At 41.2% G+C, this 27747-nt stretch overlaps 20 non-coding genes across 20 annotated transcripts; all 20 read left to right on the plus strand.

The window, feature by feature from the left end:
- The first annotated feature begins 222 nt into the window (after window positions 1–222).
- On the plus strand, window positions 223–294 carry trnap-ugg (transfer RNA proline (anticodon UGG)). The gene has a single exon. It is a non-coding gene; the product is annotated as a tRNA-Pro (tRNA).
- Window positions 295–1714: 1420 nt separating this feature from the next.
- On the plus strand, window positions 1715–1786 carry trnap-ugg (transfer RNA proline (anticodon UGG)). The gene has a single exon. It is a non-coding gene; the product is annotated as a tRNA-Pro (tRNA).
- A 1421-nt stretch (window positions 1787–3207) lies between these two features.
- On the plus strand, window positions 3208–3279 carry trnap-ugg (transfer RNA proline (anticodon UGG)). Its single transcript has one exon. It is a non-coding gene; the product is annotated as a tRNA-Pro (tRNA).
- Window positions 3280–4700: 1421 nt separating this feature from the next.
- Window positions 4701–4772, plus strand: trnap-ugg (transfer RNA proline (anticodon UGG)). Its single transcript has one exon. It is a non-coding gene; the product is annotated as a tRNA-Pro (tRNA).
- Window positions 4773–6085: 1313 nt separating this feature from the next.
- trnap-ugg (transfer RNA proline (anticodon UGG)) lies at window positions 6086–6157 on the plus strand. Its single transcript has one exon. It is a non-coding gene; the product is annotated as a tRNA-Pro (tRNA).
- Window positions 6158–7472: 1315 nt separating this feature from the next.
- trnap-ugg (transfer RNA proline (anticodon UGG)) lies at window positions 7473–7544 on the plus strand. Its single transcript has one exon. It is a non-coding gene; the product is annotated as a tRNA-Pro (tRNA).
- Window positions 7545–8859: 1315 nt separating this feature from the next.
- trnap-ugg (transfer RNA proline (anticodon UGG)) lies at window positions 8860–8931 on the plus strand. Its single transcript has one exon. It is a non-coding gene; the product is annotated as a tRNA-Pro (tRNA).
- Window positions 8932–10358: 1427 nt separating this feature from the next.
- On the plus strand, window positions 10359–10430 carry trnap-ugg (transfer RNA proline (anticodon UGG)). The gene has a single exon. It is a non-coding gene; the product is annotated as a tRNA-Pro (tRNA).
- A 1427-nt stretch (window positions 10431–11857) lies between these two features.
- Window positions 11858–11929, plus strand: trnap-ugg (transfer RNA proline (anticodon UGG)). The gene has a single exon. It is a non-coding gene; the product is annotated as a tRNA-Pro (tRNA).
- A 1324-nt stretch (window positions 11930–13253) lies between these two features.
- Window positions 13254–13325, plus strand: trnap-ugg (transfer RNA proline (anticodon UGG)). The gene has a single exon. It is a non-coding gene; the product is annotated as a tRNA-Pro (tRNA).
- Window positions 13326–14640: 1315 nt separating this feature from the next.
- Window positions 14641–14712, plus strand: trnap-ugg (transfer RNA proline (anticodon UGG)). The gene has a single exon. It is a non-coding gene; the product is annotated as a tRNA-Pro (tRNA).
- A 1427-nt stretch (window positions 14713–16139) lies between these two features.
- On the plus strand, window positions 16140–16211 carry trnap-ugg (transfer RNA proline (anticodon UGG)). Its single transcript has one exon. It is a non-coding gene; the product is annotated as a tRNA-Pro (tRNA).
- A 1427-nt stretch (window positions 16212–17638) lies between these two features.
- Window positions 17639–17710, plus strand: trnap-ugg (transfer RNA proline (anticodon UGG)). The gene has a single exon. It is a non-coding gene; the product is annotated as a tRNA-Pro (tRNA).
- A 1427-nt stretch (window positions 17711–19137) lies between these two features.
- trnap-ugg (transfer RNA proline (anticodon UGG)) lies at window positions 19138–19209 on the plus strand. Its single transcript has one exon. It is a non-coding gene; the product is annotated as a tRNA-Pro (tRNA).
- Window positions 19210–20533: 1324 nt separating this feature from the next.
- Window positions 20534–20605, plus strand: trnap-ugg (transfer RNA proline (anticodon UGG)). The gene has a single exon. It is a non-coding gene; the product is annotated as a tRNA-Pro (tRNA).
- Window positions 20606–21920: 1315 nt separating this feature from the next.
- On the plus strand, window positions 21921–21992 carry trnap-ugg (transfer RNA proline (anticodon UGG)). Its single transcript has one exon. It is a non-coding gene; the product is annotated as a tRNA-Pro (tRNA).
- A 1427-nt stretch (window positions 21993–23419) lies between these two features.
- Window positions 23420–23491, plus strand: trnap-ugg (transfer RNA proline (anticodon UGG)). Its single transcript has one exon. It is a non-coding gene; the product is annotated as a tRNA-Pro (tRNA).
- Window positions 23492–24918: 1427 nt separating this feature from the next.
- Window positions 24919–24990, plus strand: trnap-ugg (transfer RNA proline (anticodon UGG)). The gene has a single exon. It is a non-coding gene; the product is annotated as a tRNA-Pro (tRNA).
- A 1427-nt stretch (window positions 24991–26417) lies between these two features.
- trnap-ugg (transfer RNA proline (anticodon UGG)) lies at window positions 26418–26489 on the plus strand. The gene has a single exon. It is a non-coding gene; the product is annotated as a tRNA-Pro (tRNA).
- An 810-nt stretch (window positions 26490–27299) lies between these two features.
- Window positions 27300–27371, plus strand: trnap-ugg (transfer RNA proline (anticodon UGG)). Its single transcript has one exon. It is a non-coding gene; the product is annotated as a tRNA-Pro (tRNA).
- Window positions 27372–27747: the final 376 nt, after the last annotated feature.

Below are 27747 nucleotides of genomic sequence, written 5' to 3' on the forward strand. Positions count from 1 at the left end.
GTGGTGCGGGCGCTCTCGTGATGGCTGTGACGGCTCTTGGAACCTGTTCTGTCTTAAAGTTGGTCTTGTTGATAAAATATGACGTGAGTTTAGGTGGTGGTGAGTTGGTGGAACCTGGCGGATGAGTCAAAGAAGAAAGAAAGCCATCACAAATTCCCAGGATTCTGTGGCCGTTTTAGCTGTCCACGCGCTCTCTCATCAAAGGCAAACACAGCAAATTTCGGCTCGTTGGTCTAGGGGTATGATTCTCGCTTTGGGTGCGAGAGGTCCCGGGTTCAAATCCCGGACGAGCCCTTCCCAGCTTTATTGACCTTGTATCTCTGCTTTACTGTGAAGAAGAAGGATTGAATGAACAATTACTAGTATGACAACACCCACAAATGCACTTGGTATCAAAGGACAATACAACTCAAAGCTCCCCCACTCATTCCTAAGTTGCCTCAAGTCCTTCTTAAATTAAGTTCTTATGTGGAACTTGATTGACAGATCCAGAAGTCAATACCAGTATCACTTGAGCACACACTCTGCAGTCTCGTCTCAGGCAGTTTTGGTATGTTTTCTTTAAATGAAGACGGAAACGCTTCGTATTCATATGCGTATGGAAAATAATTGAATTCTCAGATTTTTAAACATAAAGGAGGAAACTGAAATATAGATCTGTAAGGGAATAGAAGACCAGCATGGACATGGGGCTTTTCAAAAGATGGATTGATTACACCTAGCTTAGACCCTGTAGTACATAGCAAATTGACAGAGACGCACTGAGATGCTCAAGTGCAGAAGTGACGATAGGAGCTAGTACATCAACCCACAGTCTAATTAGGATGCAATCCAAATCACATGATGATTGTTTAGGATACCCAATTGCTGACATGAACTCAGGAAGATCAATGGCAGAAAAATGGAGATGTGGAACCTGTTCTGTCTTAAAGTTGGTCTTGTTGACAAAATATGACGTGAGTTTAGGTGGTGGTGAAACCTATGATAAATGCTTGATGGGTGACTTTGGGTTGCTTCTTTGATCACAAATGCGTCTCTCTTTGTTCACTCAACTTGTTAATTAAGAGTGCTGATAACAATTGCAAACATGTTGTGTCTTACTTTGTTGTTTGGAGCTGTAGCAGTTTGCTGTCCCCTAACTCAAAATGAGTGAATACACTGAACAACCCCAACGTTAAAACCACTGACAGTTAAGTGAACAACTCTTCTTCTTTTTTACAATGCATTTTTTAGCTGGACAAACCGTTATGCCAGCTTTTACTTGGATTTTTCGTTGACCCTCCACAAGTTTACACTCACAGCTGGGATTTGCAGTGTTACAGATTCATTTACACACATACTTTTGGCAACTAATCTCCACTTTAGAATAAGAGATTAGAGAACTTTGAAATAAAAAAGACGGAAGCCACGCTGACAATGAGTGAGCTGAAGTGAAAGTTCTAGGATGTCTCTATTCGAAGATCGAACGTACAGAGGGTATCTTTTTGTACTCTGTGGTGTGGGCGCTCTTGTGATGGCTGTGACGGCTCTTGGAACCTGTTCTGTCTTAAAGTTGGTCTTGTTGATAAAATATGACGTGAGTTTAGGTGGTGGTGAGTTGGTGGAACCTGGCGGATGAGTCAAAGAAGAAAGAAAGCCATCACAAATTCCCAGGATTCTGTGGCCGTTTTAGCTGTCACGCGTTCTCTCATCAAAGGCAAACATAGCAAATTTCGGCTCGTTGGTCTAGGGGTATGATTCTCGCTTTGGGTGCGAGAGGTCTCGGGTTCAAATCCCGGACGAGCCCTTCCCAGCTTTACTGACCTTGTGTCTCTGCTTTACTGTGAAGAGGAAGAATTGAATGAACAATTACTAGTATGACAACACCCACAAATGCACTTGGTATCAAAGGACAATACAACTCAAAGCTCCCCCACTCATTCCTAAGTTGCCTCAAGTCCTTCTTAAATTAAGTTCTTATGTGGAACTTGATTGACAGATCCAGAAGTCAATACCAGTATCACGTGAGCACACACTCTGCAGTCTCGTCTCAGGCAGTTTTGGTATGTTTTCTTTAAATGAAGACGGAAACGCTTCGTATTCATATGCGTATGGAAAATAATTGAATTCTGAGATTTTTAAACATAAAGGAGGAAACTGAAATATAGATCTGTAAGGGAATAGAAGACCAACATGGACATGGGGCTTTTCAAAAGATGGATTGATTACACCTAGCTTAGACCCTGTAGTACATAGCAAATTGACAGAGACGCACTGAGATGCTCAAGTGCAGAAGTGACGATAGGAGCTAGTACATCAACCCACAGTCTAATTAGGATGCAATCCAAATCACATGATGATTGTTTAGGATACCCAATTGCTGACATGAACTCAGGAAGATCAATGGCAGAAAAATGGAGATGTGGAACCTGTTCTGTCTTAAAGTTGGTCTTGTTGACAAAATATGAAGTGAGTTTAGGTGGTGGTGAAACCTATGATAAATGCTTGATGGGTGACTTTGGGTTGCTTCTTTGATCACAAATGCGTCTCTCTTTGTTCACTCAACTTGTTAATTAAGAGTGCTGATAACAATTGCAAACATGTTGTGTCTTACTTTGTTGTTTGGAGCTGTAGCAGTTTGCTGTCCCCTAACTCAAAATGAGTGAATACACTGAACAACCCCAACGTTAAAACCACTGACAGTTAAGTGAACAACTCTTCTTCTTTTTTACAATGCAATTTTTAGCTGGACAAACCGTTATGCCAGCTTTTACTTGGATTTTTCGTTGACCCTCCACAAGTTTACACTCACAGCTGGGATTTGCAGTGTTACAGATTCATTTACACACATACTTTTGGCAACTAATCTCCACTTTAGAATAAGAGATTAGAGAACTTTGAAATAAAAAAGACGGAAGCCACGCTGACAATGAGTGAGCTGAAGTGAAAGTTCTAGGATGTCTCTATTCGAAGATCGAACGTACAGAGGGTATCTTTTTGTACTCTGTGGTGCGGGCGCTCTCGTGATGGCTGTGACGGCTCTTGGAACCTGTTCTGTCTTAAAGTTGGTCTTGTTGATAAAATATGACGTGAGTTTAGGTGGTGGTGAGTTGGTGGAACCTGGCGGATGAGTCAAAGAAGAAAGAAAGCCATCACAAATTCCCAGGATTCTGTGGCCGTTTTAGCTGTCCACGCGCTCTCTCATCAAAGGCAAACACAGCAAATTTCGGCTCGTTGGTCTAGGGGTATGATTCTCGCTTTGGGTGCGAGAGGTCCCGGGTTCAAATCCCGGACGAGCCCTTCCCAGCTTTATTGACCTTGTATCTCTGCTTTACTGTGAAGAAGAAGGATTGAATGAACAATTACTAGTATGACAACACCCACAAATGCACTTGGTATCAAAGGACAATACAACTCAAAGCTCCCCCACTCATTCCTAAGTTGCCTCAAGTCCTTCTTAAATTAAGTTCTTATGTGGAACTTGATTGACAGATCCAGAAGTCAATACCAGTATCACTTGAGCACACACTCTGCAGTCTCGTCTCAGGCAGTTTTGGTATGTTTTCTTTAAATGAAGACGGAAACGCTTCGTATTCATATGCGTATGGAAAATAATTGAATTCTCAGATTTTTAAACATAAAGGAGGAAACTGAAATATAGATCTGTAAGGGAATAGAAGACCAGCATGGACATGGGGCTTTTCAAAAGATGGATTGATTACACCTAGCTTAGACCCTGTAGTACATAGCAAATTGACAGAGACGCACTGAGATGCTCAAGTGCAGAAGTGACGATAGGAGCTAGTACATCAACCCACAGTCTAATTAGGATGCAATCCAAATCACATGATGATTGTTTAGGATACCCAATTGCTGACATGAACTCAGGAAGATCAATGGCAGAAAAATGGAGATGTGGAACCTGTTCTGTCTTAAAGTTGGTCTTGTTGACAAAATATGACGTGAGTTTAGGTGGTGGTGAAACCTATGATAAATGCTTGATGGGTGACTTTGGGTTGCTTCTTTGATCACAAATGCGTCTCTCTTTGTTCACTCAACTTGTTAATTAAGAGTGCTGATAACAATTGCAAACATGTTGTGTCTTACTTTGTTGTTTGGAGCTGTAGCAGTTTGCTGTCCCCTAACTCAAAATGAGTGAATACACTGAACAACCCCAACGTTAAAACCACTGACAGTTAAGTGAACAACTCTTCTTCTTTTTTACAATGCAATTTTTAGCTGGACAAACCGTTATGCCAGCTTTTACTTGGATTTTTCGTTGACCCTCCACAAGTTTACACTCACAGCTGGGATTTGCAGTGTTACAGATTCATTTACACACATACTTTTGGCAACTAATCTCCACTTTAGAATAAGAGATTAGAGAACTTTGAAATAAAAAAGACGGAAGCCACGCTGACAATGAGTGAGCTGAAGTGAAAGTTCTAGGATGTCTCTATTCGAAGATCGAACGTACAGAGGGTATCTTTTTGTACTCTGTGGTGCGGGCGCTCTCGTGATGGCTGTGACGGCTCTTGGAACCTGTTCTGTCTTAAAGTTGGTCTTGTTGATAAAATATGACGTGAGTTTAGGTGGTGGTGAGTTGGTGGAACCTGGCGGATGAGTCAAAGAAGAAAGAAAGCAATCACAAATTCCCAGGATTCGGTGGCCGTTTTAGCTGTCCACGCCCTCTCTCATCAAAAGCAAACACAGCAAATTTCGGCTCGTTGGTCTAGGGGTATGATTCTCGCTTTGGGTGCGAGAGGTCTCGGGTTCAAATCCCGGACGAGCCCTTCCCAGCTTTACTGACCTTGTGTCTCTGCTTTACTGTGAAGAAGAAGGATTGAATGAACAATTACTAGTATGACAACACCCACAAATGCACTTGGTATCAAAGGACAATACAACTCAAAGCTCCCCCACTCATTCCTAAGTTGCCTCAAGTCCTTCTTAAATTAAGTTCTTATGTGGAACTTGATTGACAGATCCAGAAGTCAATACCAGTATCACTTGAGCACACACTCTGCAGTCTCGTCTCAGGCAGTTTTGGTATGTTTTCTTTAAATGAAGACGGAAACGCTTCGTATTCATATGCGTATGGAAAATAATTGAATTCTGAGATTTTTAAACATAAAGGAGGAAACTGAAATATAGATCTGTAAGGGAATAGAAGACCAACATGGACATGGGGCTTTTCAAAAGATGGATTGATTACACCTAGCTTAGACCCTGTAGTACATAGCAAATTGACAGAGACGCACTTAGATGCTCAAGTGCAGAAGTGACGATAGGAGCTAGTACATCAACCCACAGTCTAATTAGGATGCAATCCAAATCACATGATGATTGTTTAGGATACCCAATTGCTGACATGAACTCAGGAAGATCAATGGCAGAAAAATGGAGATGTGGAACCTGTTCTGTCTTAAAGTTGGTCTTGTTGACAACTTGTTAATTAAGAGTGCTGATAACAATTGCAAACATGTTGTGTCTTACTTTGTTGTTTGGAGCTGTAGCAGTTTGCTGTCCCCTAACTCAACATGAGTGAATACACTGAACAACCCCAAGGTTAAAACCACTGACAGTTAAGTGAACATCTCTTCTTCTTTTTTACAATGCATTTTTTAGCTGGACAAACCATTATGCCAGCTTTTACTTGGATTTTTCGTTGACCCTCCACAAGTTTACACTCACAGCTGGGATTTGCAGTGTTACAGATTCATTTACACATACTTTTGGCAACTAATCTTCACTTTAGAATAAGAGATTAGAGAACTTTGAAATAAAAAAGACGGAAGCCACGCTGACAATGAGTGAGCTGAAGTGAAAGTTCTAGGATGTCTCTATTCGAAGATCGAACGTACAGAGGGTATCTTTTTGTACTCTGTGGTGCGGGCGCTCTTGTGATGGCTGACACGGCTTGGAACCTGTTCTGTCTTAAAGTTGGTCTTGTTGATAAAATATGACGTGAGTTTAGGTGGTGGTGAGTTGGTGGAACCTGGCGGATGAGTCAAAGAAGAAAGAAATCCATCACAAATTCCCAGGATTCTGTGGCCGTTTTAGCTGTCCACGCGTTCGCTCATCAAAGGCAAACACAACAAATTTCGGCTCGTTGGTCTAGGGGTATGATTCTCGCTTTGGGTGCGAGAGGTCCCGGGTTCAAATCCCGGACGAGCCCTTCCCAGCTTTATTGACCTTGTATCTCTGCTTTACTGTGAAGAAGAAGGATTGAATGAACAATTACTAGTATGACAACACCCAGAAATGCACTGGGTATCAAAGGACAATACAACTCAAAGCTCCCCCACTCATTCCTAAGTTGCCTCAAGTCCTTCTTAAATTAAGTTCTTATGTGGAACTTGATTGACAGATCCAGAAGTCAATACCAGTATCACTTGAGCACACACTCTGCAGTCTCGTCTCAGGCAGTTTTGGTATGTTTTCTTTAAATCAAGACGGAAACGCTTCGTATTCATATGCGTATGGAACATAATTGAATTCTCAGATTTTTAAACATAAAGGAGGAAACTGAAATATAGATCTGTAAGGGAATAGAAGACCAGCATGGACATGGGTCTTTTCAAAAGATGGATTGATTACACCTAGCTTAGACCCTGTAGTACATAGCAAATTGACAGAGACGCACTGAGATGCTCAAGTGCAGAAGTGACGATAGGAGCTAGTACATCAACCCACAGTCTAATTAGGATGCAATCCAAATCACATGATGATTGTTTAGGATACCCAATTGCTGACATGAACTCAGGAAGATCAATGGCAGAAAAATGGAGATGTGGAACCTGTTCTGTCTTAAAGTTGGTCTTGTTGACAACTTGTTAATTAAGAGTGCTGATAACAATTGCAAACATGTTGTGTCTTACTTTGTTGTTTGGAGCTGTAGCAGTTTGCTGTCCCCTAACTCAACATGAGTGAATACACTGAACAACCCCAAGGTTAAAACCACTGACAGTTAAGTGAACATCTCTTCTTCTTTTTTACAATGCATTTTTTAGCTGGACAAACCATTATGCCAGCTTTTACTTGGATTTTTCGTTGACCCTCCACAAGTTTACACTCACAGCTGGGATTTGCAGTGTTACAGATTCATTTACACACATACTTTTGGCAACTAATCTTCACTTTAGAATAAGAGATTAGAGAACTTTGAAATAAAAAAGACGGAAGCCACGCTGACAATGAGTGAGCTGAAGTGAAAGTTCTAGGATGTCTCTATTCGAAGATCGAACGTACAGAGGGTATCTTTTTGTACTCTGTGGTGCGGGCGCTCTTGTGATGGCTGACACGGCTTGGAACCTGTTCTGTCTTAAAGTTGGTCTTGTTGATAAAATATGACGTGAGTTTAGGTGGTGGTGAGTTGGTGGAACCTGGCGGATGAGTCAAAGAAGAAAGAAATCCATCACAAATTCCCAGGATTCTGTGGCCGTTTTAGCTGTCCACACGCTCTCTCATCAAAGGCAAACACAGCAAATTTCGGCTCGTTGTTCTAGGGGTATGATTCTCGCTTTGGGTGCGAGAGGTCCCGGGTTCAAATCCCGGACGAGCCCTTCCCAGCTTTATTGACCTTGTATCTCTGCTTTACTGTGACGAAGAAGGATTGAATGAACAATTACTAGTATGACAACACCCACAAATGCACTTGGTATCAAAGGACAATACAACTCAAAGCTCCCCCACTCATTCCTAAGTTGCCTCAAGTCCTTCTTAAATTAAGTTCTTATGTGGAACTTGATTGACAGATCCAGAAGTCAATACCAGTATCACGTGAGCACACACTCTGCAGTCTCGTCTCAGGCAGTTTTGGTATGTTTTCTTTAAATGAAGACGGAAACGCTTCGTATTCATATGCGTATGGAAAATAATTGAATTCTGAGATTTTTAAACATAAAGGAGGAAACTGAAATATAGATCTGTAAGGGAATAGAAGACCAACATGGACATGGGGCTTTTCAAAAGATGGATTGATTACACCTAGCTTAGACCCTGTAGTACATAGCAAATTGACAGAGACGCACTGAGATGCTCAAGTGCAGAAGTGACGATAGGAGCTAGTACATCAACCCACAGTCTAATTAGGATGCAATCCAAATCACATGATGATTGTTTAGGATACCCAATTGCTGACATGAACTCAGGAAGATCAATGGCAGAAAAATGGAGATGTGGAACCTGTTCTGTCTTAAAGTTGGTCTTGTTGACAACTTGTTAATTAAGAGTGCTGATAACAATTGCAAACATGTTGTGTCTTACTTTGTTGTTTGGAGCTGTAGCAGTTTGCTGTCCCCTAACTCAACATGAGTGAATACACTGAACAACCCCAAGGTTAAAACCACTGACAGTTAAGTGAACATCTCTTCTTCTTTTTTACAATGCATTTTTTAGCTGGACAAACCATTATGCCAGCTTTTACTTGGATTTTTCGTTGACCCTCCACAAGTTTACACTCACAGCTGGGATTTGCAGTGTTACAGATTCATTTACACACATACTTTTGGCAACTAATCTCCACTTTAGAATAAGAGATTAGAGAACTTTGAAATAAAAAAGACGGAAGCCACGCTGACAATGAGTGAGCTGAAGTGAAAGTTCTAGGATGTCTCTATTCGAAGATCGAACGTACAGAGGGTATCTTTTTGTACTCTGTGGTGCGGGCGCTCTTGTGATGGCTGACACGGCTTGGAACCTGTTCTGTCTTAAAGTTGGTCTTGTTGATAAAATATGACGTGAGTTTAGGTGGTGGTGAGTTGGTGGAACCTGGCGGATGAGTCAAAGAAGAAAGAAATCCATCACAAATTCCCAGGATTCTGTGGCCGTTTTAGCTGTCCACACACTCTCTCATCAAAGGCAAACACAGCAAATTTCGGCTCGTTGTTCTAGGGGTATGATTCTCGCTTTGGGTGCGAGAGGTCCCGGGTTCAAATCCCGGACGAGCCCTTCCCAGCTTTATTGACCTTGTATCTCTGCTTTACTGTGACGAAGAAGGATTGAATGAACAATTACTAGTATGACAACACCCACAAATGCACTTGGTATCAAAGGACAATACAACTCAAAGCTCCCCCACTCATTCCTAAGTTGCCTCAAGTCCTTCTTAAATTAAGTTCTTATGTGGAACTTGATTGACAGATCCAGAAGTCAATACCAGTATCTTGTAAGCACACACTCTGCAGTCTCGTCTCAGGCAGTTTTGGTATGTGTTCTTTAAATCAAGACAGAAACGCTTTGTATTCATATGCGCATGGAAAATAATTTAATTCTGAGATTTTCCAGATTTTTAAACATAAAGGAGGAAACTCAAATATAGATCTGTAAGGGAATAGAAGACCAGCATGGACATGGGGCTTTTCAAAACATGGATTGATTACACCTAGCTTAGACCCTGTAGTACATAGCAAATTGACAGAGACGCACTGAGATGCTCAAGTGCAGAAGTGACAAAAGGAGCTAGTACATCAACCCACAGTCTAATTAGGATGCAATCCAAATCACATGATGATTGTTTAGGATACCCAATTGCTGACATGAACTCAGGAAGATCAATGGCAGAAAAATGGAGATGTGGAACCTGTTCTGTCTTAAAGTTGGTCTTGTTGACAAAATATGACGTGAGTTTAGGTGGTGGTGAAATCTATGATAAATGCTTGATGGGTGACTTTGGGTTGCTTCTTTGATCCCAAATGCAACTCTCTTGTTCACTCAAGTTGTTAATTAAGAGTGCTGATAACAATTGCAAACATGTCATGTCTTACTTTGTTGTTTGGAGCTGTAGCAGTTTGCTGTCCCCTAACTCAACATGAGTGAATACACTGAACAACCCCAAGGTTAAAACCACTGACAGTTAAGTGAACATCTCTTCTTCTTTTTTACAATGCATTTTTTAGCTGGACAAACCATTATGCCAGCTTTTACTTGGATTTTTCGTTGACCCTCCACAAGTTTACACTCACAGCTGGGATTTGCAGTGTTACAGATTCATTTACACACATACTTTTGGCAACTAATCTCCACTTTAGAATAAGAGATTAGAGAACTTTGAAATAAAAAAGACGGAAGCCACGCTGACAATGAGTGAGCTGAAGTGAAAGTTCTAGGATGTCTCTATTCGAAGATCGAACGTACAGAGGGTATCTTTTTGTACTCTGTGGTGCGGGCGCTCTTGTGATGGCTGACACGGCTTGGAACCTGTTCTGTCTTAAAGTTGGTCTTGTTGATAAAATATGACGTGAGTTTAGGTGGTAGTGAGTTGGTGGAACCTGGCGGATGAGTCAAAGAAGAAAGAAATCCATCACAAATTCCCAGGATTCTGTGGCCGTTTTAGCTGTCCACGCGCTCTCTCATCAAAGGCAAACACAGCAAATTTCGGCTCGTTGTTCTAGGGGTATGATTCTCGCTTTGGGTGCGAGAGGTCCCGGGTTCAAATCCCGGACGAGCCCTTCCCAGCTTTATTGACCTTGTATCTCTGCTTTACTGTGACGAAGAAGGATTGAATGAACAATTACTAGTATGACAACACCCACAAATGCACTTGGTATCAAAGGACAATACAACTCAAAGCTCCCCCACTCATTCCTAAGTTGCCTCAAGTCCTTCTTAAATTAAGTTCTTATGTGGAACTTGATTGACAGATCCAGAAGTCAATACCAGTATCTTGTAAGCACACACTCTGCAGTCTCGTCTCAGGCAGTTTTGGTATGTGTTCTTTAAATCAAGACAGAAACGCTTTGTATTCATATGCGCATGGAAAATAATTTAATTCTGAGATTTTCCAGATTTTTAAACATAAAGGAGGAAACTCAAATATAGATCTGTAAGGGAATAGAAGACCAGCATGGACATGGGGCTTTTCAAAACATGGATTGATTACACCTAGCTTAGACCCTGTAGTACATAGCAAATTGACAGAGACGCACTGAGATGCTCAAGTGCAGAAGTGACAAAAGGAGCTAGTACATCAACCCACAGTCTAATTAGGATGCAATCCAAATCACATGATGATTGTTTAGGATACCCAATTGCTGACATGAACTCAGGAAGATCAATGGCAGAAAAATGGAGATGTGGAACCTGTTCTGTCTTAAAGTTGGTCTTGTTGACAAAATATGACGTGAGTTTAGGTGGTGGTGAAATCTATGATAAATGCTTGATGGGTGACTTTGGGTTGCTTCTTTGATCCCAAATGCAACTCTCTTGTTCACTCAAGTTGTTAATTAAGAGTGCTGATAACAATTGCAAACATGTCATGTCTTACTTTGTTGTTTGGAGCTGTAGCAGTTTGCTGTCCCCTAACTCAACATGAGTGAATACACTGAACAACCCCAAGGTTAAAACCACTGACAGTTAAGTGAACATCTCTTCTTCTTTTTTACAATGCATTTTTTAGCTGGACAAACCATTATGCCAGCTTTTACTTGGATTTTTCGTTGACCCTCCACAAGTTTACACTCACAGCTGGGATTTGCAGTGTTACAGATTCATTTACACACATACTTTTGGCAACTAATCTCCACTTTAGAATAAGAGATTAGAGAACTTTGAAATAAAAAAGACGGAAGCCACGCTGACAATGAGTGAGCTGAAGTGAAAGTTCTAGGATGTCTCTATTCGAAGATCGAACGTACAGAGGGTATCTTTTTGTACTCTGTGGTGCGGGCGCTCTTGTGATGGCTGACACGGCTTGGAACCTGTTCTGTCTTAAAGTTGGTCTTGTTGATAAAATATGACGTGAGTTTAGGTGGTGGTGAGTTGGTGGAACCTGGCGGATGAGTCAAAGAAGAAAGAAATCCATCACAAATTCCCAGGATTCTGTGGCCGTTTTAGCTGTCCACGCGCTCTCTCATCAAAGGCAAACACAGCAAATTTCGGCTCGTTGTTCTAGGGGTATGATTCTCGCTTTGGGTGCGAGAAGTCCCGGGTTCAAATCCCGGACGAGCCCTTCCCAGCTTTACTGACCTTGTATCTCTGCTTTACTGTGAAGAAGAAGGATTGAATGAACAATTACTAGTATGACAACACCCACAAATGCACTTGGTATCAAAGGACAATACAACTCAAAGCTCCCCCACTCATTCCTAAGTTGCCTCAAGTCCTTCTTAAATTAAGTTCTTATGTGGAACTTGATTGACAGATCCAGAAGTCAATACCAGTATCTTGTAAGCACACACTCTGCAGTCTCGTCTCAGGCAGTTTTGGTATGTGTTCTTTAAATCAAGACAGAAACGCTTTGTATTCATATGCGCATGGAAAATAATTTAATTCTGAGATTTTCCAGATTTTTAAACATAAAGGAGGAAACTGAAATATAGATCTGTAAGGGAATAGAAGACCAGCATGGACATGGGGCTTTTCAAAACATGGATTGATTACACCTAGCTTAGACCCTGTAGTACATAGCAAATTGACAGAGACGCACTGAGATGCTCAAGTGCAGAAGTGACGATAGGAGCTAGTACATCAACCCACAGTCTAATTAGGATTCAATCCAAATCAAATGATGATTGTTTAGGATACCCAATTGCTGACATGAACTCAGGAAGATCAATGGCAGAAAAATGGAGATGTGGAACCTGTTCTGTCTTAAAGTTGGTCTTGTTGACAACTTGTTAATTAAGAGTGCTGATAACAATTGCAAACATGTTGTGTCTTACTTTGTTGTTTGGAGCTGTAGCAGTTTGCTGTCCCCTAACTCAACATGAGTGAATACACTGAACAACCCCAAGGTTAAAACCACTGACAGTTAAGTGAACATCTCTTCTTCTTTTTTACAATGCATTTTTTAGCTGGACAAACCATTATGCCAGCTTTTACTTGGATTTTTCGTTGACCCTCCACAAGTTTACACTCACAGCTGGGATTTGCAGTGTTACAGATTCATTTACACACATACTTTTGGCAACTAATCTTCACTTTAGAATAAGAGATTAGAGAACTTTGAAATAAAAAAGACGGAAGCCACGCTGACAATGAGTGAGCTGAAGTGAAAGTTCTAGGATGTCTCTATTCGAAGATCGAACGTACAGAGGGTATCTTTTTGTACTCTGTGGTGCGGGCGCTCTTGTGATGGCTGACACGGCTTGGAACCTGTTCTGTCTTAAAGTTGGTCTTGTTGATAAAATATGACGTGAGTTTAGGTGGTGGTGAGTTGGTGGAACCTGGCGGATGAGTCAAAGAAGAAAGAAATCCATCACAAATTCCCAGGATTCTGTGGCCGTTTTAGCTGTCCACGCGCTCTCTCATCAAAGGCAAACACAGCAAATTTCGGCTCGTTGTTCTAGGGGTATGATTCTCGCTTTGGGTGCGAGAGGTCCCGGGTTCAAATCCCGGACGAGCCCTTCCCAGCTTTATTGACCTTGTATCTCTGCTTTACTGTGACGAAGAAGGATTGAATGAACAATTACTAGTATGACAACACCCACAAATGCACTTGGTATCAAAGGACAATACAACTCAAAGCTCCCCCACTCATTCCTAAGTTGCCTCAAGTCCTTCTTAAATTAAGTTCTTATGTGGAACTTGATTGACAGATCCAGAAGTCAATACCAGTATCACGTGAGCACACACTCTGCAGTCTCGTCTCAGGCAGTTTTGGTATGTTTTCTTTAAATGAAGACGGAAACGCTTCGTATTCATATGCGTATGGAAAATAATTGAATTCTGAGATTTTTAAACATAAAGGAGGAAACTGAAATATAGATCTGTAAGGGAATAGAAGACCAACATGGACATGGGGCTTTTCAAAAGATGGATTGATTACACCTAGCTTAGACCCTGTAGTACATAGCAAATTGACAGAGACGCACTGAGATGCTCAAGTGCAGAAGTGACGATAGGAGCTAGTACATCAACCCACAGTCTAATTAGGATGCAATCCAAATCACATGATGATTGTTTAGGATACCCAATTGCTGACATGAACTCAGGAAGATCAATGGCAGAAAAATGGAGATGTGGAACCTGTTCTGTCTTAAAGTTGGTCTTGTTGACAACTTGTTAATTAAGAGTGCTGATAACAATTGCAAACATGTTGTGTCTTACTTTGTTGTTTGGAGCTGTAGCAGTTTGCTGTCCCCTAACTCAACATGAGTGAATACACTGAACAACCCCAAGGTTAAAACCACTGACAGTTAAGTGAACATCTCTTCTTCTTTTTTACAATGCATTTTTTAGCTGGACAAACCATTATGCCAGCTTTTACTTGGATTTTTCGTTGACCCTCCACAAGTTTACACTCACAGCTGGGATTTGCAGTGTTACAGATTCATTTACACACATACTTTTGGCAACTAATCTCCACTTTAGAATAAGAGATTAGAGAACTTTGAAATAAAAAAGACGGAAGCCACGCTGACAATGAGTGAGCTGAAGTGAAAGTTCTAGGATGTCTCTATTCGAAGATCGAACGTACAGAGGGTATCTTTTTGTACTCTGTGGTGCGGGCGCTCTTGTGATGGCTGACACGGCTTGGAACCTGTTCTGTCTTAAAGTTGGTCTTGTTGATAAAATATGACGTGAGTTTAGGTGGTGGTGAGTTGGTGGAACCTGGCGGATGAGTCAAAGAAGAAAGAAATCCATCACAAATTCCCAGGATTCTGTGGCCGTTTTAGCTGTCCACACGCTCTCTCATCAAAGGCAAACACAGCAAATTTCGGCTCGTTGTTCTAGGGGTATGATTCTCGCTTTGGGCGCGAGAGGTCCCGGGTTCAAATCCCGGACGAGCCCTTCCCAGCTTTATTGACCTTGTATCTCTGCTTTACTGTGACGAAGAAGGATTGAATGAACAATTACTAGTATGACAACACCCACAAATGCACTTGGTATCAAAGGACAATACAACTCAAAGCTCCCCCACTCATTCCTAAGTTGCCTCAAGTCCTTCTTAAATTAAGTTCTTATGTGGAACTTGATTGACAGATCCAGAAGTCAATACCAGTATCTTGTAAGCACACACTCTGCAGTCTCGTCTCAGGCAGTTTTGGTATGTGTTCTTTAAATCAAGACAGAAACGCTTTGTATTCATATGCGCATGGAAAATAATTTAATTCTGAGATTTTCCAGATTTTTAAACATAAAGGAGGAAACTCAAATATAGATCTGTAAGGGAATAGAAGACCAGCATGGACATGGGGCTTTTCAAAACATGGATTGATTACACCTAGCTTAGACCCTGTAGTACATAGCAAATTGACAGAGACGCACTGAGATGCTCAAGTGCAGAAGTGACAAAAGGAGCTAGTACATCAACCCACAGTCTAATTAGGATGCAATCCAAATCACATGATGATTGTTTAGGATACCCAATTGCTGACATGAACTCAGGAAGATCAATGGCAGAAAAATGGAGATGTGGAACCTGTTCTGTCTTAAAGTTGGTCTTGTTGACAAAATATGACGTGAGTTTAGGTGGTGGTGAAATCTATGATAAATGCTTGATGGGTGACTTTGGGTTGCTTCTTTGATCCCAAATGCAACTCTCTTGTTCACTCAAGTTGTTAATTAAGAGTGCTGATAACAATTGCAAACATGTCATGTCTTACTTTGTTGTTTGGAGCTGTAGCAGTTTGCTGTCCCCTAACTCAACATGAGTGAATACACTGAACAACCCCAAGGTTAAAACCACTGACAGTTAAGTGAACATCTCTTCTTCTTTTTTACAATGCATTTTTTAGCTGGACAAACCATTATGCCAGCTTTTACTTGGATTTTTCGTTGACCCTCCACAAGTTTACACTCACAGCTGGGATTTGCAGTGTTACAGATTCATTTACACACATACTTTTGGCAACTAATCTCCACTTTAGAATAAGAGATTAGAGAACTTTGAAATAAAAAAGACGGAAGCCACGCTGACAATGAGTGAGCTGAAGTGAAAGTTCTAGGATGTCTCTATTCGAAGATCGAACGTACAGAGGGTATCTTTTTGTACTCTGTGGTGCGGGCGCTCTTGTGATGGCTGACACGGCTTGGAACCTGTTCTGTCTTAAAGTTGGTCTTGTTGATAAAATATGACGTGAGTTTAGGTGGTGGTGAGTTGGTGGAACCTGGCGGATGAGTCAAAGAAGAAAGAAATCCATCACAAATTCCCAGGATTCTGTGGCCGTTTTAGCTGTCCACGCGCTCTCTCATCAAAGGCAAACACAGCAAATTTCGGCTCGTTGTTCTAGGGGTATGATTCTCGCTTTGGGTGCGAGCGGTCCCGGGTTCAAATCCCGGACGAGCCCTTCCCAGCTTTATTGACCTTGTATCTCTGCTTTACTGTGACGAAGAAGGATTGAATGAACAATTACTAGTATGACAACACCCACAAATGCACTTGGTATCAAAGGACAATACAACTCAAAGCTCCCCCACTCATTCCTAAGTTGCCTCAAGTCCTTCTTAAATTAAGTTCTTATGTGGAACTTGATTGACAGATCCAGAAGTCAATACCAGTATCTTGTAAGCACACACTCTGCAGTCTCGTCTCAGGCAGTTTTGGTATGTGTTCTTTAAATCAAGACAGAAACGCTTTGTATTCATATGCGCATGGAAAATAATTTAATTCTGAGATTTTCCAGATTTTTAAACATAAAGGAGGAAACTCAAATATAGATCTGTAAGGGAATAGAAGACCAGCATGGACATGGGGCTTTTCAAAACATGGATTGATTACACCTAGCTTAGACCCTGTAGTACATAGCAAATTGACAGAGACGCACTGAGATGCTCAAGTGCAGAAGTGACAAAAGGAGCTAGTACATCAACCCACAGTCTAATTAGGATGCAATCCAAATCACATGATGATTGTTTAGGATACCCAATTGCTGACATGAACTCAGGAAGATCAATGGCAGAAAAATGGAGATGTGGAACCTGTTCTGTCTTAAAGTTGGTCTTGTTGACAAAATATGACGTGAGTTTAGGTGGTGGTGAAATCTATGATAAATGCTTGATGGGTGACTTTGGGTTGCTTCTTTGATCCCAAATGCAACTCTCTTGTTCACTCAAGTTGTTAATTAAGAGTGCTGATAACAATTGCAAACATGTCATGTCTTACTTTGTTGTTTGGAGCTGTAGCAGTTTGCTGTCCCCTAACTCAACATGAGTGAATACACTGAACAACCCCAAGGTTAAAACCACTGACAGTTAAGTGAACATCTCTTCTTCTTTTTTACAATGCATTTTTTAGCTGGACAAACCATTATGCCAGCTTTTACTTGGATTTTTCGTTGACCCTCCACAAGTTTACACTCACAGCTGGGATTTGCAGTGTTACAGATTCATTTACACACATACTTTTGGCAACTAATCTCCACTTTAGAATAAGAGATTAGAGAACTTTGAAATAAAAAAGACGGAAGCCACGCTGACAATGAGTGAGCTGAAGTGAAAGTTCTAGGATGTCTCTATTCGAAGATCGAACGTACAGAGGGTATCTTTTTGTACTCTGTGGTGCGGGCGCTCTTGTGATGGCTGACACGGCTTGGAACCTGTTCTGTCTTAAAGTTGGTCTTGTTGATAAAATATGACGTGAGTTTAGGTGGTAGTGAGTTGGTGGAACCTGGCGGATGAGTCAAAGAAGAAAGAAATCCATCACAAATTCCCAGGATTCTGTGGCCGTTTTAGCTGTCCACGCGCTCTCTCATCAAAGGCAAACACAGCAAATTTCGGCTCGTTGTTCTAGGGGTATGATTCTCGCTTTGGGTGCGAGAGGTCCCGGGTTCAAATCCCGGACGAGCCCTTCCCAGCTTTATTGACCTTGTATCTCTGCTTTACTGTGACGAAGAAGGATTGAATGAACAATTACTAGTATGACAACACCCACAAATGCACTTGGTATCAAAGGACAATACAACTCAAAGCTCCCCCACTCATTCCTAAGTTGCCTCAAGTCCTTCTTAAATTAAGTTCTTATGTGGAACTTGATTGACAGATCCAGAAGTCAATACCAGTATCTTGTAAGCACACACTCTGCAGTCTCGTCTCAGGCAGTTTTGGTATGTGTTCTTTAAATCAAGACAGAAACGCTTTGTATTCATATGCGCATGGAAAATAATTTAATTCTGAGATTTTCCAGATTTTTAAACATAAAGGAGGAAACTCAAATATAGATCTGTAAGGGAATAGAAGACCAGCATGGACATGGGGCTTTTCAAAACATGGATTGATTACACCTAGCTTAGACCCTGTAGTACATAGCAAATTGACAGAGACGCACTGAGATGCTCAAGTGCAGAAGTGACAAAAGGAGCTAGTACATCAACCCACAGTCTAATTAGGATGCAATCCAAATCACATGATGATTGTTTAGGATACCCAATTGCTGACATGAACTCAGGAAGATCAATGGCAGAAAAATGGAGATGTGGAACCTGTTCTGTCTTAAAGTTGGTCTTGTTGACAAAATATGACGTGAGTTTAGGTGGTGGTGAAATCTATGATAAATGCTTGATGGGTGACTTTGGGTTGCTTCTTTGATCCCAAATGCAACTCTCTTGTTCACTCAAGTTGTTAATTAAGAGTGCTGATAACAATTGCAAACATGTCATGTCTTACTTTGTTGTTTGGAGCTGTAGCAGTTTGCTGTCCCCTAACTCAACATGAGTGAATACACTGAACAACCCCAAGGTTAAAACCACTGACAGTTAAGTGAACATCTCTTCTTCTTTTTTACAATGCATTTTTTAGCTGGACAAACCATTATGCCAGCTTTTACTTGGATTTTTCGTTGACCCTCCACAAGTTTACACTCACAGCTGGGATTTGCAGTGTTACAGATTCATTTACACACATACTTTTGGCAACTAATCTCCACTTTAGAATAAGAGATTAGAGAACTTTGAAATAAAAAAGACGGAAGCCACGCTGACAATGAGTGAGCTGAAGTGAAAGTTCTAGGATGTCTCTATTCGAAGATCGAACGTACAGAGGGTATCTTTTTGTACTCTGTGGTGCGGGCGCTCTTGTGATGGCTGACACGGCTTGGAACCTGTTCTGTCTTAAAGTTGGTCTTGTTGATAAAATATGACGTGAGTTTAGGTGGTGGTGAGTTGGTGGAACCTGGCGGATGAGTCAAAGAAGAAAGAAATCCATCACAAATTCCCAGGATTCTGTGGCCGTTTTAGCTGTCCACGCGCTCTCTCATCAAAGGCAAACACAGCAAATTTCGGCTCGTTGTTCTAGGGGTATGATTCTCGCTTTGGGTGCGAGAAGTCCCGGGTTCAAATCCCGGACGAGCCCTTCCCAGCTTTACTGACCTTGTATCTCTGCTTTACTGTGAAGAAGAAGGATTGAATGAACAATTACTAGTATGACAACACCCACAAATGCACTTGGTATCAAAGGACAATACAACTCAAAGCTCCCCCACTCATTCCTAAGTTGCCTCAAGTCCTTCTTAAATTAAGTTCTTATGTGGAACTTGATTGACAGATCCAGAAGTCAATACCAGTATCTTGTAAGCACACACTCTGCAGTCTCGTCTCAGGCAGTTTTGGTATGTGTTCTTTAAATCAAGACAGAAACGCTTTGTATTCATATGCGCATGGAAAATAATTTAATTCTGAGATTTTCCAGATTTTTAAACATAAAGGAGGAAACTGAAATATAGATCTGTAAGGGAATAGAAGACCAGCATGGACATGGGGCTTTTCAAAACATGGATTGATTACACCTAGCTTAGACCCTGTAGTACATAGCAAATTGACAGAGACGCACTGAGATGCTCAAGTGCAGAAGTGACGATAGGAGCTAGTACATCAACCCACAGTCTAATTAGGATTCAATCCAAATCAAATGATGATTGTTTAGGATACCCAATTGCTGACATGAACTCAGGAAGATCAATGGCAGAAAAATGGAGATGTGGAACCTGTTCTGTCTTAAAGTTGGTCTTGTTGACAACTTGTTAATTAAGAGTGCTGATAACAATTGCAAACATGTTGTGTCTTACTTTGTTGTTTGGAGCTGTAGCAGTTTGCTGTCCCCTAACTCAACATGAGTGAATACACTGAACAACCCCAAGGTTAAAACCACTGACAGTTAAGTGAACATCTCTTCTTCTTTTTTACAATGCATTTTTTAGCTGGACAAACCATTATGCCAGCTTTTACTTGGATTTTTCGTTGACCCTCCACAAGTTTACACTCACAGCTGGGATTTGCAGTGTTACAGATTCATTTACACACATACTTTTGGCAACTAATCTTCACTTTAGAATAAGAGATTAGAGAACTTTGAAATAAAAAAGACGGAAGCCACGCTGACAATGAGTGAGCTGAAGTGAAAGTTCTAGGATGTCTCTATTCGAAGATCGAACGTACAGAGGGTATCTTTTTGTACTCTGTGGTGCGGGCGCTCTTGTGATGGCTGACACGGCTTGGAACCTGTTCTGTCTTAAAGTTGGTCTTGTTGATAAAATATGACGTGAGTTTAGGTGGTGGTGAGTTGGTGGAACCTGGCGGATGAGTCAAAGAAGAAAGAAATCCATCACAAATTCCCAGGATTCTGTGGCCGTTTTAGCTGTCCACGCGCTCTCTCATCAAAGGCAAACACAGCAAATTTCGGCTCGTTGTTCTAGGGGTATGATTCTCGCTTTGGGTGCGAGAGGTCCCGGGTTCAAATCCCGGACGAGCCCTTCCCAGCTTTATTGACCTTGTATCTCTGCTTTACTGTGACGAAGAAGGATTGAATGAACAATTACTAGTATGACAACACCCACAAATGCACTTGGTATCAAAGGACAATACAACTCAAAGCTCCCCCACTCATTCCTAAGTTGCCTCAAGTCCTTCTTAAATTAAGTTCTTATGTGGAACTTGATTGACAGATCCAGAAGTCAATACCAGTATCACGTGAGCACACACTCTGCAGTCTCGTCTCAGGCAGTTTTGGTATGTTTTCTTTAAATGAAGACGGAAACGCTTCGTATTCATATGCGTATGGAAAATAATTGAATTCTGAGATTTTTAAACATAAAGGAGGAAACTGAAATATAGATCTGTAAGGGAATAGAAGACCAACATGGACATGGGGCTTTTCAAAAGATGGATTGATTACACCTAGCTTAGACCCTGTAGTACATAGCAAATTGACAGAGACGCACTGAGATGCTCAAGTGCAGAAGTGACGATAGGAGCTAGTACATCAACCCACAGTCTAATTAGGATGCAATCCAAATCACATGATGATTGTTTAGGATACCCAATTGCTGACATGAACTCAGGAAGATCAATGGCAGAAAAATGGAGATGTGGAACCTGTTCTGTCTTAAAGTTGGTCTTGTTGACAACTTGTTAATTAAGAGTGCTGATAACAATTGCAAACATGTTGTGTCTTACTTTGTTGTTTGGAGCTGTAGCAGTTTGCTGTCCCCTAACTCAACATGAGTGAATACACTGAACAACCCCAAGGTTAAAACCACTGACAGTTAAGTGAACATCTCTTCTTCTTTTTTACAATGCATTTTTTAGCTGGACAAACCATTATGCCAGCTTTTACTTGGATTTTTCGTTGACCCTCCACAAGTTTACACTCACAGCTGGGATTTGCAGTGTTACAGATTCATTTACACACATACTTTTGGCAACTAATCTCCACTTTAGAATAAGAGATTAGAGAACTTTGAAATAAAAAAGACGGAAGCCACGCTGACAATGAGTGAGCTGAAGTGAAAGTTCTAGGATGTCTCTATTCGAAGATCGAACGTACAGAGGGTATCTTTTTGTACTCTGTGGTGCGGGCGCTCTTGTGATGGCTGACACGGCTTGGAACCTGTTCTGTCTTAAAGTTGGTCTTGTTGATAAAATATGACGTGAGTTTAGGTGGTGGTGAGTTGGTGGAACCTGGCGGATGAGTCAAAGAAGAAAGAAATCCATCACAAATTCCCAGGATTCTGTGGCCGTTTTAGCTGTCCACACGCTCTCTCATCAAAGGCAAACACAGCAAATTTCGGCTCGTTGTTCTAGGGGTATGATTCTCGCTTTGGGCGCGAGAGGTCCCGGGTTCAAATCCCGGACGAGCCCTTCCCAGCTTTATTGACCTTGTATCTCTGCTTTACTGTGACGAAGAAGGATTGAATGAACAATTACTAGTATGACAACACCCACAAATGCACTTGGTATCAAAGGACAATACAACTCAAAGCTCCCCCACTCATTCCTAAGTTGCCTCAAGTCCTTCTTAAATTAAGTTCTTATGTGGAACTTGATTGACAGATCCAGAAGTCAATACCAGTATCTTGTAAGCACACACTCTGCAGTCTCGTCTCAGGCAGTTTTGGTATGTGTTCTTTAAATCAAGACAGAAACGCTTTGTATTCATATGCGCATGGAAAATAATTTAATTCTGAGATTTTCCAGATTTTTAAACATAAAGGAGGAAACTCAAATATAGATCTGTAAGGGAATAGAAGACCAGCATGGACATGGGGCTTTTCAAAACATGGATTGATTACACCTAGCTTAGACCCTGTAGTACATAGCAAATTGACAGAGACGCACTGAGATGCTCAAGTGCAGAAGTGACAAAAGGAGCTAGTACATCAACCCACAGTCTAATTAGGATGCAATCCAAATCACATGATGATTGTTTAGGATACCCAATTGCTGACATGAACTCAGGAAGATCAATGGCAGAAAAATGGAGATGTGGAACCTGTTCTGTCTTAAAGTTGGTCTTGTTGACAAAATATGACGTGAGTTTAGGTGGTGGTGAAATCTATGATAAATGCTTGATGGGTGACTTTGGGTTGCTTCTTTGATCCCAAATGCAACTCTCTTGTTCACTCAAGTTGTTAATTAAGAGTGCTGATAACAATTGCAAACATGTCATGTCTTACTTTGTTGTTTGGAGCTGTAGCAGTTTGCTGTCCCCTAACTCAACATGAGTGAATACACTGAACAACCCCAAGGTTAAAACCACTGACAGTTAAGTGAACATCTCTTCTTCTTTTTTACAATGCATTTTTTAGCTGGACAAACCATTATGCCAGCTTTTACTTGGATTTTTCGTTGACCCTCCACAAGTTTACACTCACAGCTGGGATTTGCAGTGTTACAGATTCATTTACACACATACTTTTGGCAACTAATCTCCACTTTAGAATAAGAGATTAGAGAACTTTGAAATAAAAAAGACGGAAGCCACGCTGACAATGAGTGAGCTGAAGTGAAAGTTCTAGGATGTCTCTATTCGAAGATCGAACGTACAGAGGGTATCTTTTTGTACTCTGTGGTGCGGGCGCTCTTGTGATGGCTGACACGGCTTGGAACCTGTTCTGTCTTAAAGTTGGTCTTGTTGATAAAATATGACGTGAGTTTAGGTGGTGGTGAGTTGGTGGAACCTGGCGGATGAGTCAAAGAAGAAAGAAATCCATCACAAATTCCCAGGATTCTGTGGCCGTTTTAGCTGTCCACGCGCTCTCTCATCAAAGGCAAACACAGCAAATTTCGGCTCGTTGTTCTAGGGGTATGATTCTCGCTTTGGGTGCGAGCGGTCCCGGGTTCAAATCCCGGACGAGCCCTTCCCAGCTTTATTGACCTTGTATCTCTGCTTTACTGTGACGAAGAAGGATTGAATGAACAATTACTAGTATGACAACACCCACAAATGCACTTGGTATCAAAGGACAATACAACTCAAAGCTCCCCCACTCATTCCTAAGTTGCCTCAAGTCCTTCTTAAATTAAGTTCTTATGTGGAACTTGATTGACAGATCCAGAAGTCAATACCAGTATCTTGTAAGCACACACTCTGCAGTCTCGTCTCAGGCAGTTTTGGTATGTGTTCTTTAAATCAAGACAGAAACGCTTTGTATTCATATGCGCATGGAAAATAATTTAATTCTGAGATTTTCCAGATTTTTAAACATAAAGGAGGAAACTCAAATATAGATCTGTAAGGGAATAGAAGACCAGCATGGACATGGGGCTTTTCAAAACATGGATTGATTACACCTAGCTTAGACCCTGTAGTACATAGCAAATTGACAGAGACGCACTGAGATGCTCAAGTGCAGAAGTGACAAAAGGAGCTAGTACATCAACCCACAGTCTAATTAGGATGCAATCCAAATCACATGATGATTGTTTAGGATACCCAATTGCTGACATGAACTCAGGAAGATCAATGGCAGAAAAATGGAGATGTGGAACCTGTTCTGTCTTAAAGTTGGTCTTGTTGACAAAATATGACGTGAGTTTAGGTGGTGGTGAAATCTATGATAAATGCTTGATGGGTGACTTTGGGTTGCTTCTTTGATCCCAAATGCAACTCTCTTGTTCACTCAAGTTGTTAATTAAGAGTGCTGATAACAATTGCAAACATGTCATGTCTTACTTTGTTGTTTGGAGCTGTAGCAGTTTGCTGTCCCCTAACTCAACATGAGTGAATACACTGAACAACCCCAAGGTTAAAACCACTGACAGTTAAGTGAACATCTCTTCTTCTTTTTTACAATGCATTTTTTAGCTGGACAAACCATTATGCCAGCTTTTACTTGGATTTTTCGTTGACCCTCCACAAGTTTACACTCACAGCTGGGATTTGCAGTGTTACAGATTCATTTACACACATACTTTTGGCAACTAATCTCCACTTTAGAATAAGAGATTAGAGAACTTTGAAATAAAAAAGACGGAAGCCACGCTGACAATGAGTGAGCTGAAGTGAAAGTTCTAGGATGTCTCTATTCGAAGATCGAACGTACAGAGGGTATCTTTTTGTACTCTGTGGTGCGGGCGCTCTTGTGATGGCTGACACGGCTTGGAACCTGTTCTGTCTTAAAGTTGGTCTTGTTGATAAAATATGACGTGAGTTTAGGTGGTAGTGAGTTGGTGGAACCTGGCGGATGAGTCAAAGAAGAAAGAAATCCATCACAAATTCCCAGGATTCTGTGGCCGTTTTAGCTGTCCACGCGCTCTCTCATCAAAGGCAAACACAGCAAATTTCGGCTCGTTGTTCTAGGGGTATGATTCTCGCTTTGGGTGCGAGAGGTCCCGGGTTCAAATCCCGGACGAGCCCTTCCCAGCTTTATTGACCTTGTATCTCTGCTTTACTGTGACGAAGAAGGATTGAATGAACAATTACTAGTATGACAACACCCACAAATGCACTTGGTATCAAAGGACAATACAACTCAAAGCTCCCCCACTCATTCCTAAGTTGCCTCAAGTCCTTCTTAAATTAAGTTCTTATGTGGAACTTGATTGACAGATCCAGAAGTCAATACCAGTATCTTGTAAGCACACACTCTGCAGTCTCGTCTCAGGCAGTTTTGGTATGTGTTCTTTAAATCAAGACAGAAACGCTTTGTATTCATATGCGCATGGAAAATAATTTAATTCTGAGATTTTCCAGATTTTTAAACATAAAGGAGGAAACTCAAATATAGATCTGTAAGGGAATAGAAGACCAGCATGGACATGGGGCTTTTCAAAACATGGATTGATTACACCTAGCTTAGACCCTGTAGTACATAGCAAATTGACAGAGACGCACTGAGATGCTCAAGTGCAGAAGTGACAAAAGGAGCTAGTACATCAACCCACAGTCTAATTAGGATGCAATCCAAATCACATGATGATTGTTTAGGATACCCAATTGCTGACATGAACTCAGGAAGATCAATGGCAGAAAAATGGAGATGTGGAACCTGTTCTGTCTTAAAGTTGGTCTTGTTGACAAAATATGACGTGAGTTTAGGTGGTGGTGAAATCTATGATAAATGCTTGATGGGTGACTTTGGGTTGCTTCTTTGATCCCAAATGCAACTCTCTTGTTCACTCAAGTTGTTAATTAAGAGTGCTGATAACAATTGCAAACATGTCATGTCTTACTTTGTTGTTTGGAGCTGTAGCAGTTTGCTGTCCCCTAACTCAACATGAGTGAATACACTGAACAACCCCAAGGTTAAAACCACTGACAGTTAAGTGAACATCTCTTCTTCTTTTTTACAATGCATTTTTTAGCTGGACAAACCATTATGCCAGCTTTTACTTGGATTTTTCGTTGACCCTCCACAAGTTTACACTCACAGCTGGGATTTGCAGTGTTACAGATTCATTTACACACATACTTTTGGCAACTAATCTCCACTTTAGAATAAGAGATTAGAGAACTTTGAAATAAAAAAGACGGAAGCCACGCTGACAATGAGTGAGCTGAAGTGAAAGTTCTAGGATGTCTCTATTCGAAGATCGAACGTACAGAGGGTATCTTTTTGTACTCTGTGGTGCGGGCGCTCTTGTGATGGCTGACACGGCTTGGAACCTGTTCTGTCTTAAAGTTGGTCTTGTTGATAAAATATGACGTGAGTTTAGGTGGTGGTGAGTTGGTGGAACCTGGCGGATGAGTCAAAGAAGAAAGAAATCCATCACAAATTCCCAGGATTCTGTGGCCGTTTTAGCTGTCCACGCGCTCTCTCATCAAAGGCAAACACAGCAAATTTCGGCTCGTTGTTCTAGGGGTATGATTCTCGCTTTGGGTGCGAGAAGTCCCGGGTTCAAATCCCGGACGAGCCCTTCCCAGCTTTACTGACCTTGTATCTCTGCTTTACTGTGAAGAAGAAGGATTGAATGAACAATTACTAGTATGACAACACCCACAAATGCACTTGGTATCAAAGGACAATACAACTCAAAGCTCCCCCACTCATTCCTAAGTTGCCTCAAGTCCTTCTTAAATTAAGTTCTTATGTGGAACTTGATTGACAGATCCAGAAGTCAATACCAGTATCTTGTAAGCACACACTCTGCAGTCTCGTCTCAGGCAGTTTTGGTATGTGTTCTTTAAATCAAGACAGAAACGCTTTGTATTCATATGCGCATGGAAAATAATTTAATTCTGAGATTTTCCAGATTTTTAAACATAAAGGAGGAAACTGAAATATAGATCTGTAAGGGAATAGAAGACCAGCATGGACATGGGGCTTTTCAAAACATGGATTGATTACACCTAGCTTAGACCCTGTAGTACATAGCAAATTGACAGAGACGCACTGAGATGCTCAAGTGCAGAAGTGACGATAGGAGCTAGTACATCAACCCACAGTCTAATTAGGATGCAATCCAAATCAAATGATGATTGTTTAGGATACCCAATTGCTGACATGAACTCAGGAAGATCAATGGCAGAAAAATGGAGATGTGGAACCTGTTCTGTCTTAAAGTTGGTCTTGTTGATAAAATATGACGTGAGTTTAGGTGGTAGTGAGTTGGTGGAACCTGGCGGATGAGTCAAAGAAGAAAGAAATCCATCACAAATTCCCAGGATTCTGTGGCCGTTTTAGCTGTCCACGCGCTCTCTCATCAAAGGCAAACACAGCAAATTTCGGCTCGTTGTTCTAGGGGTATGATTCTCGCTTTGGGTGCGAGAGGTCCCGGGTTCAAATCCCGGACGAGCCCTTCCCAGCTTTATTGACCTTGTATCTCTGCTTTACTGTGACGAAGAAGGATTGAATGAACAATTACTAGTATGACAACACCCACAAATGCACTTGGTATCAAAGGACAATACAACTCAAAGCTCCCCCACTCATTCCTAAGTTGCCTCAAGTCCTTCTTAAATTAAGTTCTTATGTGGAACTTGATTGATAGATCCAGAAGTCAATACCAGTATCTTGTAAGCACACACTCTGCAGTCTCGTCTCAGGCAGTTTTGGTATGTGTTCTTTAAATCAAGACAGAAACGCTTTGTATTCATATGCGCATGGAAAATAATTTAATTCTGAGATTTTCCAGATTTTTAAACATAAAGGAGGAAACTGAAATATAAATCTGT

This window comes from Leuresthes tenuis, unplaced genomic scaffold, assembly GCF_036924035.1.
Source record: "Leuresthes tenuis unplaced genomic scaffold, fLeuTen1.0.hap1 SCAF_23, whole genome shotgun sequence".
In the NCBI taxonomy this organism is placed as follows: Eukaryota; Metazoa; Chordata; class Actinopteri; order Atheriniformes; family Atherinopsidae; genus Leuresthes; species Leuresthes tenuis.